The sequence below is a fragment of the Antennarius striatus genome, chromosome 24 (genome assembly GCF_040054535.1).
Source record: "Antennarius striatus isolate MH-2024 chromosome 24, ASM4005453v1, whole genome shotgun sequence".
Classification (NCBI taxonomy): Eukaryota; Metazoa; Chordata; class Actinopteri; order Lophiiformes; family Antennariidae; genus Antennarius; species Antennarius striatus.
In genome coordinates, this window is record NC_090799.1 from 10,706,403 (window position 1) to 10,725,732 (window position 19,330).

Sequence of the window (19,330 nt, forward strand, 5' to 3'; positions counted from 1 at the left end):
TGCAGGGCCGGGAGAGGCCTGGGACGAGGAGCCGGGAGTGGTGGGGGAGATGAACCGATTGAAAAAGCTGTTTAGTTCATTTGCTCATTCACTGTTCCCTCCACAGTGCTGCACCCTTTCCCGTGTCCGGTGATGGTTGTCATCCCATTCCAGACCTCCCGCACTTGGTTGCGCCCCAGCTGCTTCTCCAGCTTCCTCCTGTACGCCTCCTTGGCTTCCCTCAGGCAGAGTCTCACTTCCTTCTGGGCCTTCCTCGTCTCCTCCTCGTTCTTGCTCCTGAACGCCCGCTTCTTCCTGTTCAGGACAGCCTTGACTTCCTTGGTTACCCATTGTTTGTTGTTGGGGTAACACCTGATTGTCCTGACAGGGGCCACGATGTCCACACAGAAGTTCATGTAGTCTGTAAAACACTGAGCTGCCCCCTCACTGTCCTCCCCATGTGAGCCCACAATAACATCCCAGTCGGTGGTCTGGAAGCAGTTCCTCAGCGTCTCCTCTGCTTCCGGGGACCACCTCCTGACCTGTCGTGTTGTTGCCGGTAGCCGTTTCACCAGCGGGATGTAGGTGGGCTGTAGGTACACTAGGTTGTGATCTGATCTGCCTAGTGGGGGGAGGGGGGTGGCGGTGTATGCCTCCTTAGCATTAGTGTAGAACAGATCGATGGTTCTGTTCTTCCGTGTGGGACAGTCTACACACTGGACCATTGTGGGGAGAGATGAGTCCAAGGTGACGTGATTAAAGTCACCAGTGATAATGACGAGCGTCTCCGGGTGCCGGGTCCGAAGAGCAGAGGTGGTCCCACAGATGGTCTCTCGTGCAGTCTCAGGGTCCGCCCGGGGAGGGATGTAGACGGCGAGGACAATAACGTGTGAGAATTCACGCGCCAGGTAGTAGGGTCTGATGCTAACAGCTGTTAGCTCCAGATCGCTGTTACACAGTGTTGATTTCACCGTCACATGTCCCGGATGGCGCCATCTATCGTTGGTATAGATCAGCGGTCCCCAACCTTTTCTGCGCCACGGACCAGTTTCATCTCAGACAATATTTTCACGGACCGGTCTTCATTTGCTCGATAATCGTTAATGACGCCAGGACAGCTGTAGTCTAATAATAAATCGTCCGCAGTGGTTTTATGTCAAATGTAGACATCAACAGACAATAAACAAACTTTTTTTCATAAATTGATCATCACCATCTCTATTTCGTCTCTGTAAACAAAATAATTATAAGAAATAATTACATTAAAAACTCGATTCAAGTGACTGCACTGATGAGGTTTATTTTGAAATTTGGCGACTTACAACCAGTTCATTCAACGTAGGAGAAATATTGATCATTTCCAATAGAAAGGTGAACAAGTCAATCATATAATAGTAATTACAATAATGAGAATTAGTGGATGGGGACCGCTGGTCTAGGGGTAATGGAGACAATGACCCCTGAAGTGTGTTCCATAGGTCTGCCCTTCTCCAGTTTGGTTTGGTTTTCAGTCACAGCAGAAAATCGCTTCACAAAGACAGGAGGTTGAAATGGAAGCAGGGTTTTCCATCCTTTTTGGGCGATCTCAGGATAATCTGCCTCGACTTTAATCCAGAACACTGGTGCGTTTATGGGCGCTTCATGTGTGTGTGTTGATAACCTGTCATGTGACCGAGACCCGTCAAGAGGGACAGACGCATGAATTAGTCAGTGCGTCATTCCACACAGACGTCACTTTTCAAATTTAACGTCTTTCAGACTCCGAAATAAATAAAACGGAAGTAATGTAAATAAGTTCTTTCTGAGCGGCCCGGTACCAAATGACCCACGGCCCGGTACCGGCCTGGGGGTTGGGGACCACTGGTATAGATGATTAATCCACCTCCTTTCTTCTTGCCGGCGTATTCGTGTCCCGGTCCGCTCGTACGGAGGAGAAGCCGGTTAGTCCGACGTTAGTGTCTGGCACGTCACCAGTTAGCCACGTCTCAGAGAACACCAACAAGCTGGTCTCCCGGTAGCGCTGTTCAGTCCTGCACAGCGCCGTCAGTTCATCCAACTTGTTCGGTAGCGAGTTCACGTTCCCCATGATGACGGAAGGCTTGACTGACCTCCGGTTAGCGGCTCTAGCCGTTAGTCTAGTCCTTTCAACATGACCCGCTCGGCATCCGCGATATCTCCGTCGGAGCTCAGCGGGGATGAAATCGCGTGTTGTTGTTTTGTAATGACAATCGGTTTTATTCTTGAACGACTGATCAATAGGGTGGCCAGTGGGTGGCGCTGTCGCTGCACAGCAAGGCGCTTCCCGGTTCGAGTCCTGATCTGTGTGGAGTTTGCGTGTTCTCGGCATGGGTTCTCTTCAGGTCCCCCCCCCCAGCTGGGATAGGCTCCAGGCCCCCTGCGACCCGCCACAGGATGAAGCGGTGAGAAGATGAATGAATGAATTTTTGTGAAGAGTCTTGCTTGGATGCTTTGATCAGGGAGTCAAAGCCAGACTGACCTTTGACTCTTTCTTTGATCTTTTTGATCTCTCCTTTGATCTTTGTATATATGTCCGTACGGTTTCCTGCGTTACTCCTCCAGTCTTTCCGTAGGTTCTGTCATTGATAACGGATGACACTAACAGCTCCATGGAGGGGGTCATGATCAGCACAGGCACACAAACAGAGCCGGTTCTGGACTCCAGTATGGACCACATGGGCGACCTCATCCAGAGGTTCATTGACCAGGTCACACAGGAGCAGTGGGAGTTACTGACGACACAGGAGAGCAGCGTTGGCTTTGACTTCGCGTTGGCACAGCTGCTTCTGGAAATAATGTCCACTATCTCCATTTCCATGTTGAGGACCTTGACCGTCAGACACGCCGCCTTGACGAGAGCGCAGGTCGACTTCTACATTGGTGACAGCATCATGCAGAGCTTTTGGCTCGCTTTCAGAATTTACCCACAAAGATTAGACTTCGTTCCTCTACAGCTGATAGACCACATGAAGGAGGAGATCAGGGGAGCAGTCAACTCCATTTTAGTAAACTGGTCCGGGTACGAAGAGCCTTTCCATTTCACCACACTGCTTATGATGACCACCATGATTGATCACGGGAGTGAAGTGTTCAAAGAGTGCTTTAAGAAATCGCCACTTGAAAAACCACAACGTCAGCAGAACTACATAGATGACAAATATGTTTCCATTCCCCCCACGGAGGAGAACTGCCCAGCGATCGTTCGTCACTCGTTGGGTGGGTGGGTGTCTGTTTATCAACAGGTGCAAAGGAGAATCAGGCAGGAGCTCAACAGTGTGTTGTACAGCAGTCTGAGTCAACTCTCACCCACGTCGTTTGAGATGCTTCTGGCTGAAGTCTCTCAGGACCTTTTCCATACATCTAACGTGATCATCACAGAACATGTCAGGATGTTGACAGGACAAAAGTCAACACAGTCCGGTAACCAGTCTTCAAGGCGTGTAATGAACATTTTAAGAGATCTTTTTACCAAATGTCTTGCCAAAACATTGATTTTCCAGATGACAGACTATTTTAAGATGAACACGGATCACAGAATCCGTTTGACGGACTCCGTCCTGAAGATGTTGGCATGTTGGCATGAGTCACAAGAAGACGATCGTAACGTGCTTCAGGATAAATTCTTGAAACTGACAGAGGTTCTTACAAATCTCCTCAGTGAAGATAGTAAGGGTCCCAGCGCCTACAAGTCATTGTATGAGGAGCTTTGTGACACACAGTATGACATTTTACAAAAGGCATGGACATTTATGATCCTGATGAATTGGTGGTTGGAAACTCCCGTTACCATTCACAATAAAAGGACAGCAGACAATGTGATGGAAGTTCTTCAAGCCATTGTCCTAAAAGGTGAGGAAAATGTACCAGAACTGGAGGATTGGTAGGTTTCTCTGTGGAAAAGTAGTTTTCAGGCTAATTGGCAGAATCCGATCGGAACTCATCTATTTGAGCAGAACAACTTTCGTCCAGCGAAGCAACGGAGAGTCATTTTGATGAAGATGAAGAAAAAGACATGTGACTGTCTCTAAACCAATGGTTTACCCCGGGGGCTCCGGTTTGCCATTATACGGGGATAGCATCACCGCTATCACAAAAAACAAAACCCCACATCCAAAAAGATCATATTTACATCATGAAATACCTTTAACACACTTGCACAACGACATGCGTGTCCAAACCCAGGCTTTACTGAGGGGGAGGGCGCTCTGGTACGCCGGTAAACGAAGATGACCCACAGCTGTTTAAATCAATTCACTGGACTGGATCCACAGGAGAAACGTTCTTGAAGACCAGCGTATTGATTTTACAGCTTTGGGTCATGACCTGATAACCCAGAACCTACAACCGTACAAGGATGACAACCTCTGGAACAAAACATGCATCCACCTGATATCTCATCCAGTGTGTGTCCCCCCCCCCCCCCTCACCTGCAGCCATCCAGGATAGGCTCCGGCTGATCCATGACTCCTCCCTCTTTTACCGTTCATCACTGGGCGTCACTGTGGTGCAGTGGGTAGCGCTGTGGCCGCACAGCAAGGCGGTTGCAGGTTCGAGTCCCACTCTGTGGAAACTGGAAAACCCGGAGAGAACCCACGCAGACACGGAGAAAATGCAAACTCCACACAGAGCGGGACTTGAACCCGGAACTGTCTTGCTGTGTGGCGACAGCACCACCCACTGCCACCCCTGATGTGGTATAAGTCTTATTTTACTGGTCGTTTCAAGTAGATTAACTTGACCCCTCCCGGTTCACTAGAGTCCGCTATGGAGTTCCTCAAGACTCGGTTCTTGGACCGATAATCGTATCCATGCTTTCTTTAGGTAATTTGTTACACTGATGATACCCCCTAGGCTAGTCTAACCTATCCCATCACCCGGGAGGGTCGTTGGGCTACGAAGACAAAGCCAGTCAGCTGGCCAAGCTACAGGAGTGCATTAAAGACATTAAAAACTGAATGACCAACATCTTTCTGCTCTTAAATTCTGACAAAACTGAAGTCATTGTGCTCGGCCCAAAAACTGTTAGTCGTGTGTCTTTGATCTTTGTTCTTTAGGTTTGATTCTTTCCATAATTCAATCTGACATTGCTGGAGGGGGCGGCACGGTGGTCCAGTGAGTAGCGCTGTCGCCGAACAACACGGCGGGTCCGGCTTCGAGTCCCGCACTGTGCAGAGTTTGCATGTTCTCCCCGTGTCTGGGGGGGTTCACTCCAGGTTCTCTGGCTTCCTCCCACCCACCCCCAAAAACATGACCTTCAGGTTGATTGGTCGGTCCCAAATGGCCCGTAGGAGTGAGTTTGTGTGTGAGTGGTTGTCTGTCTTTGTGTGTGGGTCCGCGGCGCACTGCCCAGAGTGTCCCCCGCCTCACACCCTATGCCAGCTGGGATAGGATCCAGGGTTAGGGTTAGGGTTACCCGCTGCGGCGGACAAAGCGGTAGAAAGTGGATGAATGAATGAATATTGCTGGAGGGAAGCCTTCAGTCTGGTCGGTCCTGTCTCTTTAAGACAGAGGTGTGCTGTGAGTCATGTGACCACTGTCAGGAAGTGGATCCACTAAACTCAGCTGGAAGCGGTCTGCAGCCAATCGGTGAGTCCTTCAGTTCATGTCTTTGCTGCTCCAGGCTGGATGTCGTCTCCTGTCTGTTCTGCTTCATCTGCTTCCTGTTTGTGTGTCCGCTGTTGATGATGTCATCACTCTGCTGCCTGTCTGACAGTTTATTGGCTGATAAAGTTAAAGTTAGCAAACACGCTAAGATGAGCATGATACGGTTAAACAGGTCAGGAGCGGCCACACAGCCCTGGTGAACGCCACTGGAGATGGGGAATGAAGGAAACTTAATGTCATTGTTCAGGTCTTTATATGGGAAAAGCATCTAAACCCTTTGATCATCTTCTCACCCTTAGGTTTGTTCTCCAGGGTTGTTGTTCTGGTTTATTGCCCAGGTTTATAACATAGGAAATGCTCATAACATTATCAAGACCTTTTGGCCTTTAGGGGTAGATGAACATTTGGTGAACCCCCTCCACAGGATTTACCCCCACACACACACACATACTTTGTCCTTTTGTTTAACTGTAAATGAGGTCCTCTCACAGGATACAATCAACAATTGCTAAATAACCTCAGTTTCCTGCCTCTGAAGATGTAGTTTATGACTTTTAGGTTATCATGCATTCACCATTTGTCTCTAACACTGTCCCTTCAACATTTCTTTCTCAGACTGTCCCTTTTGAATTTAATTGCATCCCTGTAAAAGAGTCATGTGACATCATGCCTGTCTCCAACAATATAAATACCACTCTTCAGATAAGAATTTGTCCTTCTCGTACCGCATTCACCGTTGTTCTGTAGTATCATCTAACCAACGCGCTGCGGAGCTAGAAGGTCGGACTCCGCTTCAATTGGTGACCCTGATGTGATTTTCGGGGAGCTAGCAGATCATTTGGTCCAAGGTGGACTGACGTAGAAATGCAGAATCTGGGGGCCCCCACCTTTAAAAGGTAAGAAGACACTTGTTCTTCATACTGGGCTCTGCATTTCTTGTGTTAGACTGCCACTTTTTCAATTTAGACGAATGGTCGTTCTGGTGACTTAGTGTAGGAAAAGAGATGAAAAGAGATGAAAAGAGACTGAAGAGAAATGAAGAGAAGTCTCAGTTCCGGTACCGAGCTGGACCTGGGGTGACGTAGGCCTGCAGACACCGGTTGTTGGTGGAACTGAAACGTGAGCGCCCTCCGCTGTGAAATTATTTGTTTGAAAGTTAAAATCAGACCAGCTTTGATTTCAATGACGTCACAGATAGTCTGCTCTGACCCTTCTGTACAGCACATTGATGCTGTTGGTCTAGTCCCGTTTATTGTTCACAAACGATGACAATTAAAAAGCATTTTATTATATAAATGTACAACATCGAGGTCATTGTGTCAATGGTGAATTATTTTAGCTCTTTACAGCATTTTATGTGAACATCTAGTTTTCCTTCAGGTTTGTAGGAAACATTTCTCTTTGTCATTTGGTCTTTGCTGACTGGAGCTCAGGTTTGGGTCCTGGTTCTTCGTCTCCCTCCAGTGGTTAAAACGGGTACTACCGCTAAGAGCTGTTGGTGCATTTTTAATCACAGTTATGGATTAGATGCTGCTGCTAACGAAGCTGCTGCTGATGCTAATGGTGGTGATGATGCCGGTGATGATGATGATACCAGGATCACTGGTGTGAGGACTTGTGTTTAGATAGATAGATAGATAGATAGATAGATAGATAGATAGATAGATAGATAGATAGATAGATAGATAGATAGATAGATAGATAGATAGATACTTTATTAATCCCAGAGGAAATTGTATATATCCACTGCTCAGGCATTACATAACAAATAATACTGGATAAACAGCAGGAGAAAAGGAAACACTGACATCACAGGACATACCACAAGACATACATTACACTAACAGACACAAGCAGCATTAACAGGACTTGTATACTAAACTATAACTACAATATAAACAGTATAAAATTAAAATATAAACAGTATAATTTAAAAAAAATATAACAGTATTAAATTAAAATATAAACAGTATAAAATTAAAATATAAACTGCATTAAATTAAAATATAAACAGTATAAAATTAAAATATAAACAGTATAAAATTAAATTTAATCCAATCAACCCCGTGCTGACCTCGCCACACCCCCCTGCTCCTCCTGAGAGAGTCATTGTACCCCCTGATGGCACGGGGCACGAAGGAGGACCTCAGCCTCTCTGTGTCGCTGAAGGTGCTCCTCTGCTGGGAGAAGGTGGTGTGTAGGGGGTCCAGGCTCAGCCCGACCACTGAACCTCTGTGGATGAGTCTGTTCAGACGGTCCATATCTCTTTTCCTGGCCCCCCCACCCCAACACACAATGGCGTATGACAGCACACTGGAGACTACGGACTGATAGAACATGAGAAGGAGCTTAGGACAGATGTTGAAGGAGGCCAGCCTCCTCAGGAAGTACATCCTGCTCTGCCCCTTCTTGTACACACAGTTGGAGTTGAGTGACCAGTCCAGTCTGCTGTCTAGCTGCAGTCCCAGGTACTGATAGTTTCCTACCCCCCCCACCTCACTGCCCTCCATGATCACCGGCTGTGGAGAGGGAGGTGCCCGCTGGAAATCCAGCACCATCTCCTTCGTCTTGGAGACGTTGAGCTGGAGCTGGTTCTGTTGGCACCACTCCACGAAGTCAGCCACCAATGCCCTGTACCCCCCCTCATCACCCATTTGGATACAGGTAGTCGTCGACTTACGACCGCAATTGGGACCGACAGATCGGTCGTAACTCGACTTGGTCGTAAATCGACTCTTAAGTAAAAATTCAATCCAGCAGCGCTGGTTCTTGGCTGGGGGTCGTCCGGAATATTAAATATTAAATATTAAATATTAAATATTAAATATTAAATATTAAATATTAAATATTAAATATTAAATATTAAATATTAAATATTAAATATTAAATATTAAATATTAAATCTGGTTCTGGTTCCTGTTCTCCTTCATGTTCGCTGTGATTCTTCTGAAATATTCAGCTTTGGGTTTTATTCACGTTTTCAGGTGAGAGTGTTGTAATTGTTCAAGAATAAAATGAATCATCAGAAACACAACTTGTCTAATAACAAACAGTTCATGTTGGACGTGAACAACTTCTACTGCGCATGTGCGCTGCGTCCGTGGATTCAAGGAAATCAGACTAATGATGACCAGCTGCAGCAGGAGCCGCGAGACCACGATGATTGGCTGATGGGTGGGCGTGGATTGGATGGGTTTCTGTCAAATTTGGCATCTCCATCAGTCGGCGGGCAGAGTTCGGTTCAGAGCCTTCAGGTCAGCGTTAACGCAGGTTTCTCCTCCACGGCTCTGGAAGCTTCGCTTCAGGACGAGTTAAGATTGAAGCCTCTCACTGCTCCAGCCTGAGTCTCTGATTGGCTGATTGTCTTTAACACGCAGCACCTGGAGCAGCAGCGACCCGGCGTCAGCCAGCAGGTGCGTAAAGCTGGCTTTACTTTTTTTTAATCTTCATTCTTTTGTTTAAACGAGTGTTTTGTATTTATTTTATTTTGAAGTTGTTCTTTTGGTGTCTCCGTTACCTTCGATCCGTGACGTCACTTCCTCAGTCCCATTCTGGAGATGACGGAGGAAGGTGAGTTTGTGAAGTGCTCCCGCGTTGCATGTGGTAAAAAAAGTTGTACGAACGAAGATAAAGTGTTAGAAAGTAAGAATTGGGTTTGATACTATCGAGTTTTTGTCACGAGTGAAGTGTTTGGACAATGTTTAGAGAATGTGTATTTCGAGGGAAAAATTCAGGACTCCATGTAGTCGCCATTATAAAAGTGATTCACGTGATGTAAACATGTTTCACGATTCGTACATGCTTGTCACGTGATGCAAACACGTACCGTGATTGGTGCATCTTGTCATGTGACGCAAACGTCTGAATGACGCACGCCATTACGCGCACGATTTACGCATGTTGCGTGCGCATAGTCTTCCTATGAAAAAGTCCTTTGTAGAGTGGCACAAGTGACACAAACTACATATAGTTATGTTAGAAGTCTATGGAAACCTTTTTTGAGTTCAAAATCAAATTCAATGAGCATTTTTTTGGGTTTTTATGTACAATAAAATACAATTTGTTCAATTTCAAAATTTTACTGTGTGTCTATTTGGGCCAAAAAAAACTCCTTTGAAGAGTGGCACAAATGACACAAACTATAAAATTATGTTAGAAGCCTATGGCATCCTTTTTAGAGTTCAAAATGAATTTGATCAGCATGTTTGTGGTTTTTATGTGCAATTACATAACATTTTTCCATTTCCGAATTTGACTGTGTCTATTTTGCCCCAATATGTCAATATAGTACGTTATATGGAAATAAAAACTCTCTTCATATAGCTGAAGTTGTGCTGAAAATAAACATACCAAGCGTGGATTTGTTAAATCATTTTAATGTGGTAATAGAGACAAATATCAAAAGTACCAAAAAACGGCCAAAATAGGTCAGGGCTGTAAGGGTTAAAGGAGATGTGGTCCGGTTGGGGTTTGAACTCTCGATCTCAAGTTGTAAGGTACCGATATTACCTCTACACCATCCTGGGGGTAACCTGACAATGGGAGAATAACTAATCCAATTCAGAGGGGTTGGGATGAGGGGAAAGAAAAGGAAAGTTTTGAAATTAGCAGATTAGGGACGGGGGGCAGGGGGGATAGGGTTAGAAAATTCAGGGGTTAGGGTTTAGGGAAAGAGGGGGGATGGGTGTTTGAGGTTAGGGAAAGAAGCAGCTGGAAAGAAGAAAAAGAAGAGAAATGTATTTATGTATTTATGTACATAAAAATAGATATTTAAATAAATAAAATAATAATAAACAACAAATTAGTGATAGAATAAAATTTTAGGGCCCCTTCTGGTAAAAGAACAATTTCAAATATGATCTAAATAATAATGATTTTAGTTAAGTGCTATGTTATTAAAATATGTACAATAAATATGTAAAATGAAACATGCGGTTAAAGACAAAAGTAATACTTTTAAAGATTGACATTTGAAATTGTCTCAATTCATACAAAAAAAATTAATTTTATGAAATTAAATATATTCATGATTTATAATTATTTTATTGTTTATTATTATTACATTTATCTAAACAGGCAATGAATATGAGATAAAGAAAAATAGTCCATACTATCTACAAATATACGAATAAATAAAGGCTAAATGGAAAAGTCTTAAAAAGTAACTTAAATTCCTTTATTTTTTGTAAATAAGGGGACGGTGCCTTAAACAGAAATATAAATCGAATAGAAAGATATTGTTAGTAAAATAATTTCAGAAATAAAAAGGGAGACATAATAAAAACAAGCAAAGGTCATCCCCAAACACTTATTAGTATTTTTAATGTGTAATAAAATTGCAAGCAAAACATCAAATATAAGAAGTTTCATTCTTTATATTTCTGTAGGTTTAAATTTTAATAAAGAAAATAAATAAACTTAAATTGATAATATTAACAATAAAAGTAAATAAGGTGAATATGGACTAAACATGGAAATTAAAAAAAGGGGGGGAACTGGGCGGGGGGGTTTAATGATTAAAGAAGTGTTAGGGTTAGGGGTTAGGGTTACGGGGTTAGGGGTTAGGGTTAGGGTTAGGTACAGTAAAAACCGTAGTTCTTTAAAAGGAACTACGAAGTGCACTGGCACATGGGGCCCGGGAGTGGGGTCACCCTAAAATGCCATAAATTTAGGAGTTAAAAATGAATAAAATCAATTAGAATCAATTAGAATTAGTGGAAGGGAAAGGAAAAGTTAGGGGAATGAGGTAAAATGGATGTTAAAATTTAAAAAGCACTCCCATAAGAAGAAAACGGAGCAGGAAAGAGCTGAAAAAAATATTGGAATAGAATAATAGTTAATAAGGTCCACAATAAAAACACTCCACAGATGTTTGGGGAGGATGATGGAGGTGACGGGGAACGTGTAGAGCGGGACCCGAACCCTGTTCCCCTGACTGCGAAGCCCGTGTTTAAAGGGGCCCTATTCTGAAAATCACACTTTTCCAGGTCTCTACATATACATAGTGGTCCTCCCTAACCCGACCAACTCCTAGAATCTGGTAAACAAACACTTCCTGCATCAATAGATGTTTGGACTTTTAGGAAGTCATGGCTCTGAACGACTCGATTCGACCACAAAGCGCTAGATTAGCCGTTCTTGATGTCAGACTTTGCACTCTGCTATTGGACAGAGTATTGGACGATACGGATTGGTGGACATGCTCAGGGGCGTGGACGATATGGACTGGTTGACACGCCCAAGGGCGTGGCCATCCCCAAGACGGAGCTCTTTGTGTCGGACGTGAGGCAGCAGTCTGTTGAAATGGCGTCCGTCACAGGGAGACATGATAGTTGTTCAGGTGTTGATTGTACAAATCAACACCAGTGTTTATTTTCAATCCCATCAATGAAGAACAGAACAGACCGTGGTTACATTTCATTTTTAATGTCTCTGTGCAGCTACATCTCCTGCACGTTAGTTTGTGTGTGGAACCACTTCACTCCAGCCTGTGTTAGCAACGAGGGTCAGTCCAGACGGGGCTTTGTCTGAGACTGGTCCTCATTCAGGATCACTCCCAACCATAGGGACCAAGGACCTGCACCAAGGACCAAGGACCTGTACCCTGGACCAAGGACCAAGGACCTGCACCCTGGACCAAGGACCAAGGACCTGCACCCTGGACCAAGGACCAAGGACCTGCACCCTGGTTAAGGTAAGTCTCACCACATTTACCTTTAGCAGTTGTCTGTTAGCATGGGGGATCGAGTGCTACTTGGCTAATTAGGTGGTGCTGCTTTGTTTCGCGTTTGCGTGTGTGTGTGTGTGTGCTAAACCTACAGTACCTACTGTAGGTACGTGTGTGTGCTAAACCTACAGTACCTACTGTAGGTACGTGTGTGTGCTAAACCTACAGTACCTACTGTAGGTACGTGTGTGTGCTAAACCTACAGTACCTACTGTAGGTACGTGTGTGTGCTAAATCTACAGTACCTACTGTAGGTACGTGTGTGTGCTAAACCTACAGTACCTACTGTAGGTACGTGTGTGTGCTAAACCTACAGTACCTACTGTAGGTACGTGTGTGTGCTAAACCTACAGTACCTACTGTAGGTACGTGTGTGTGCTAAATCTACAGTACCTACTGTAGGCACAACGTGTGTGTGCTAAACCTACAGTACCTACTGTAGGTACGTGTGTGTGCTAAACCTACAGTACCTACTGTAGGCACAACGTGTGTGCTAAACCTACAGTACCTACTGTAGGCACAACGTGTGTGTGCTAAACCTACAGTACCTACTGTAGGTACATCTCACCAGAGTTGGGCTCACGTTTGATCTGTTTCCTTTTTGTCGGTTAGCATGAATGAAGTCCTGCTATGCTAGGCTATGTAGGGAAGTTGCCTGTGTGTGTGTGTGTGTGTGTGTGTGTGTGTGTGTGTGTGTGTGTGTGTGTGTGTGTGTGTGCACGCCCGATCACGTGTGTGGTGCCGGACCTACAGTATAAAGCTAAAACACAGTAAGCTGGTCTCATATTTTCTTTCCTATTACCTGTCGGCATAAATAAAGTCAGCTAATGCTAGGCTAAGTAGGGAGTTGTGCTTTGTTTCGTATTGTGTGTGCGCGCACGTGTTAGTCGATTGTTTGTTGGTCGTCATAGCAACAACGCACACAGGTCTGTCCTTATGGTGTCCTGAAATTAGTGTCCCTCTTCCTTGTGCATCCTTTCAGCCCACAGCTTGAAGGGACGTGGGGGGCCAAACTGACCCAGGGGACACCCATACTGATGGTACACAGCTGTCCTGCAGGACTCTTCATTCCCACTATTGAAGTAAAGGTATGTACAAGTTATATTCCATACAATGTTTTAATAAAATTGGTTAAATACACTAATTTTCCAAATATAGTTGTCTGTAGGTGTTAGTGAATGCACATGTGTTGATACTAGTTCAGTAAAAAATAAGTGTTGTGTATTAGAATATTCCAGCAAGACAGTAAGTGAAGTGAAGACTTTAGTATAAATTTTTGAGACAGATTCATGTATGTCATATATTGTTTTGGCTCCTTATGTCGTTACGTTTGGTGTACCCCTCTACAAGATCCACTTTCCAAAGGCTTTTGAAGGAACAATGCAGAGTCGAACCTCACAAGACAGAGACAACATTCTGTTAGTGTCGCAATATTTTAATATTTCAAACAAACATGTTTTGAAATTCTGTTGGTAATTGTTCGCAACAAAACACAGTGAAAAGTAACCATACAAATAAATAAATTAGTAGCAAGTACCAGGATGTATTTTGAACACAATTTTTCTAAACAGAGAAATGAATCAAACAATATCAATAACAGTAAAGATCTATCTTTGTGTTTTATTGAACAGGTTTTGTAGCTGACATGTTGGACCTCATATGTGACAAAGTCTTGGTGTACCCCGTGCCATACACACCTGAGATGTTGTCCATTCCTCTCCCCGAGAATCTGTCTGCCCAGTATGAGCGTCGGGACAAGGAGGAGGTCATTGCCAGCTACATGACCAGGTTCAACCAAGACTCGGTCTAAATCCAGCGTAGTGGCCTTTGTCTTCAGGAGACTCCTGGCGTATGTGAAGGACCCCACAGGGTGGGATGACGACCCGGATTCTGCGTCCTAAGTAGCCCCAGCACCAGCCAACAAAGGGGCAATAGGCCAGATGTCTGCACCGTCTACAGAAGGAGGACACAAAACTATTTATTTCACAATGTTTTCAATCCTGAGTATTACAACTGTTGTTGATCTCCTGACAGGATGGCTCTGTGTTCTCATTATTATTATTGGATGTATTGTTTTATGTAAAGAAATGCTTGTATATGTCAACAGAAATGGATTGTGAATACCAAAAAATGTTCAACGTGTCTATTAATAAGATAAAAATCAAGGTATCGCAAATACAATATATTAGACTTTGTTGTACCTATACTGTATATGTCATGTTACTGCATTAATGAAGGAATGCCTAATGAGGCAAAATAAGACATAACTAGTTTTTATTCAGACATTTTTCAAAGAACGACTTACCGATGTATTCGTCTCAGACGTGAAGGGCCACACTCGGCCCTCAGTACGTGAGCGGCCCTTTGTAGGGTGTACACGTTTAGGCACACAGGCTGGAACCCAGGATGTTGAGTCATGAACGGAACCTCATCAACCTGCAGACGGCTCCTAACCTACAGTGAAAACATGGTAAAGGTCATTTGAATTTATAATGGTAAAAGTAGCCAAACAGACATAACTTTGTGGTTTAGCTGTGAGCTTGTTACTTGTGTGTCTCCAAACAGATGTTTTCTGCTTCTGTTGGCACACATTCAGTGTCCACAGGGACACCTGTACAACAGGTGAAGACACCTGTACAACAGGTGAAGACACCTGTACAACAGGTGAAGACACCTGTACAACAGGTGAGGACACCTGTACAACAGGTGAAGACACCTGTACAACAGGTGAGGACACCTGTACAACAGGTGAGGACACCTGTACAACAGGTGAGGACACCTGTACAACAGGTGAGGACACCTGTACAACAGGTGAGGACACCTGTACAACAGGTGAAGACACCTCAAAATAGAGCAGATGAAGGCATGACTGCAGTATGGTGACATCACTTCACCATTAACCTGGTGTGATGGTAGCAGGTGTCAGCTCCGTGTGTCTCGTCACAGAGGACTGCCTCAAATATTTAGCAGCTTAGTAACGGGTTAAATCAATGTGATAGAAAAATAAGGTAACTTAGCCGTGAGCAGAAGCTAGCATTAGCCACATGGTAATAACTATCAGAACCACCATCAGACTTTACTGTCACTTATAGAAATACAGGAACATTTTAACAGTAAACACATCTGTACACATACTAAATACATAATAAGACATGTGACATTATTACTGTGATGAGAGGCGGGAGTAGAAGCTAAAGTAGCTACCGGACGATGCTAACGTCCTGTGATGACGTAGGTTACACAACAAAACAACAGAACCAACTAAGTACCGTTCACACGGACTAACCAATCAGAAACGTCCTGCTGCAGCCGCACAGTCGGTGTTTCTTTAGGAGCTTCTGGGTCCGACTCAGGGTCATAAATGTACGGCGACACGACGGGTCCTCCAAACGCCATAATGCTAACAAACGTAACGCCGGTCAGTGTCCCGTTAGCCTAACGCTCTACGTCAGAGGGGCGGGGCCCAGGTGAAGGGGGCGTGGCCCAGTGGAGCTCATTAACATACTGCAGCCGGAGTTTTGTGAGGAGCTCAGATGAGCGATTTTGAAAAGCTGATAGATAGATAGATAGATAGATAGATAGATAGATAGATAGATAGATAGATAGATAGATAGATAGATAGATAGATAGATAGATAGATAGATAGATAGATAGATAGATAGATACTTTATTAATCCCGGAGGAAATTGTATATAACCACTGCTCAGGCATTACATAACAAATAATACTGGATAAACACCAGGAGAAAAAGAAACACTGACATCACAGGACATACCACAAGACATACATTACACTAACAGACACATGCAGCACTAACAGGACTTATATACTAAACTATAACTACAATATAAACAGTATAAAATTAAAATATAAACAGTCTAAAATTTAAAAAATATAACAGTATTAAAATATAAACAGTATAAAATTAAAACATAAACAGTCTAAAATTGAATTAAAATATAAAACAGTCTAAAATAAAAAAAAATTATATATACATATGTAACATAGCTGAATAAGTTGTAGTTAAAATCCCGCTAAAATGGGGAAACTACGCCATCTACTGTTCTACATGTCTGCATCATGCCTGCTTCATGTTAGCGAAGCATGATGGGAAATCCTCAGTACGCCGGAGGATTTTCATGAGACAGGTAATGTCCGTGCGTCTGTGGACAAAATAAATTATAATTTTGAAAAGCACTTAACAGTTCATCTGGGATACATGCCTGAAAGGAAACACCATTAGACTAACTCTGTTTCATTTTGTGTCAGGTCAAACATGAACTTTGTGTTCATTGTTTCACTGGTAAAGAACGTGTCCAGTACAGTTAGCTGACAGGTGGTGTCGCTGTTTCCCCAGACAGGACATGTGCTTTGGTCCACAAATTGACACCTTGTACACTGTCTCCTGTGTCCATTTGTTGTTGAACGCAGGTATGTTGCAAGTGTTATAATTTAATGTGTTTTTTTTATTGCAAGTTCATGTGATTTGGTTAAATAAGCTAAAATAATATAAAAAGATGGTAACAGTTAATGGTGGAAAAATATGCTACGTTTATTTTGTATTTTATTTTTTTAAGAGGAAATGAGATTTGCTTTGTTCATCTGGCTGTATAAAAATCACTTTACGATCACTAAATCATATACGTATAGTATAGTAGCCTATATGGGAAATCCTCAGTACGCCGGAGGATTTTCATGAGACAGACAGGACATGTGCTTTGGTCCACAAATGACACCTTGTACACTGTCTCCTGTGTCCATTTGTTGTTGAACGCAGAATAAACCCCCACCTGAGCTATTGCCACCACATGAGTTCCAGAGTGTGATTAATGCAGAGAAGACATACATCGGTCACACACACACACACACACACACACACACACACACACACACACACACACACACACACACACACACATATATATATATATATATATATATATATATATATATATATATATATATATATATATATATATAAAAACAGTATTAAATTAAATTAAATCCATTCAACCCCGTGCTGACCTCCCACCTCCCCCCCGCTCCTCCTGAGAGAGACATTGTACCCCCTGATGGCACGGGGCACGAAGGAGGACCTCAGCCTCTCTGTGGAGGTGCTGTGTGACAGCAGTCTGCCGCTGAAATTTAGGACCACAGATTTAGGACCACAGATGAATTTAGGACCACAGATCACTTTAGGTCAAAATATTTGGAATACAGTCTAGTTGGACATCTGGCAGCTGAATGACATTAAGTTAAAATTACATAATATGGGACCTTTAAAGTATTTAGCTAGTGCTCGTTGGTGTTGACTGTGGGGAGATGCAGTTATAAGGAAAACCTTGGATTAAAGGAATGTCTAAAAAACATGTGGTCCGGCTGGGGTTTGAACCCTCCAGCTCAAGCTGAAGGCAACCGATATTACCTCTACACCATCCTGGGGGAAAACCTCTAAACCAATTCAGATGGACTGGGGTGAGGGGAAAGAAAAGGGAAAGTTTTGGAATTAGCAGAAAAGGGACGGGGGCGGGGGGGGGCGGGGTGTAGGGTTAGAAAAATCAGGGGTTAGGGTTCAGGGAAAGAGGGAGGATGGGTGTTTGAGGCTAGGGAAAGAAGCAGTTGGAAAAAAGAAAAAAGGAAAATGTATTTATATGTTTATATACATACAAATAGATATTTAGATAAATAAATAAATAAATAAAATAACAATAATAAACAACAAATTAGTGATAGAATAAAATTTTAGGGCCCCTTCTGGTAAAAGAACAATTTCAAATATGATCTAAATAATAATGATAAGTATTTTAGTTAAGTGCTATGTTATTAAAATATGTACAATAAATAAGTAAAATGAAACATGCAGTTAAAGACAAAAGTAATACTTTTAAAGAAAGGGGTTTGTATTAATAAAATAAGGGATTCACTCAGTCAGGGTACGATTCATAATCAACTTGTTGGTTGTTCTGAACCAGAGGGGCGATTGACATTTGAAATGGACTCAATTCATACAAAAAAAAATTTTTTTCTAAAATTAAATATATTCATGATTTATAATTATTTTATTGTTTATTATTACATTTATCTAAACAGGCAATGAATATGAGATAAAGAAAAATAGCCCATACTATCTACAAATATACAGATAAATAAAGGCTAAATTTCAGAAATAAAAAGGGAGACATTATAAAAACAAGCAAAGGTCATCCCCAAACACTTACTAGTATTTTTAATGTATAATAAAATTGCATGCAAAACATCAAATATAAGAGGTTTCATTCTTTATATTTCTGTAGGTTTAAATTTTAATAAAGAAAATATTAAACTTAAATTGATAATATTAACAATAAAACTAAATAAGGTGAATATGGACTAAACATGGAAATTTAAAAAAAGGGGGGGTGGTGGGAATGGGGGGATTTAATGGGAAAAGAAGGGTTAGGGGTTAGGGGTTAGGGGTTAAGGTTAGGGGTTAAAAAGAGAGTTGGGTCTGGTTTGGGATGAGAGAAAAATTTGATTGAGTGGACTGATACCCAGGCTGCAGGGCCCCAGGCTGGGCAGCCGGGCACCCAGCCCCAGCCTGGGGGTCCCCGGGCCAGGCAGCCAGGCACTTAGTGTTAGCCTGCGGGGCCCCAGCCCAGGCAGCCAGGCACCCCGCCCCAGCCCTCAGGGCCCCAGCCCAGGCAGCCAGGGACTTAGCATTAGCCTGCGGAGCCCCAGCCCAGGCAGCCAGGGACTTAGCGTTAGCCTGCGGGGCCCCAGCCCAGGCAGCCAGGCACCCCGCCCCAGCCTGGGGGGCCCCAGCCCAGGCAGCCAGGGACACAGCCCCAGCCTGGGGGGGCCCAGCCAGGGCAGCCAGGCACCCAGCCCCAGCCTGCGGGGCCCCAGCCCTGGCAGTCAGGGACTTTACCCTAGCCTGGAGGGCCCCAGGCTGGGCAGGCAGGGACTTTGCCCCAGCCTGCGGGGCCCCAGCCCTGGCAGTCAGGGACTTTACCCTAGCCTGGA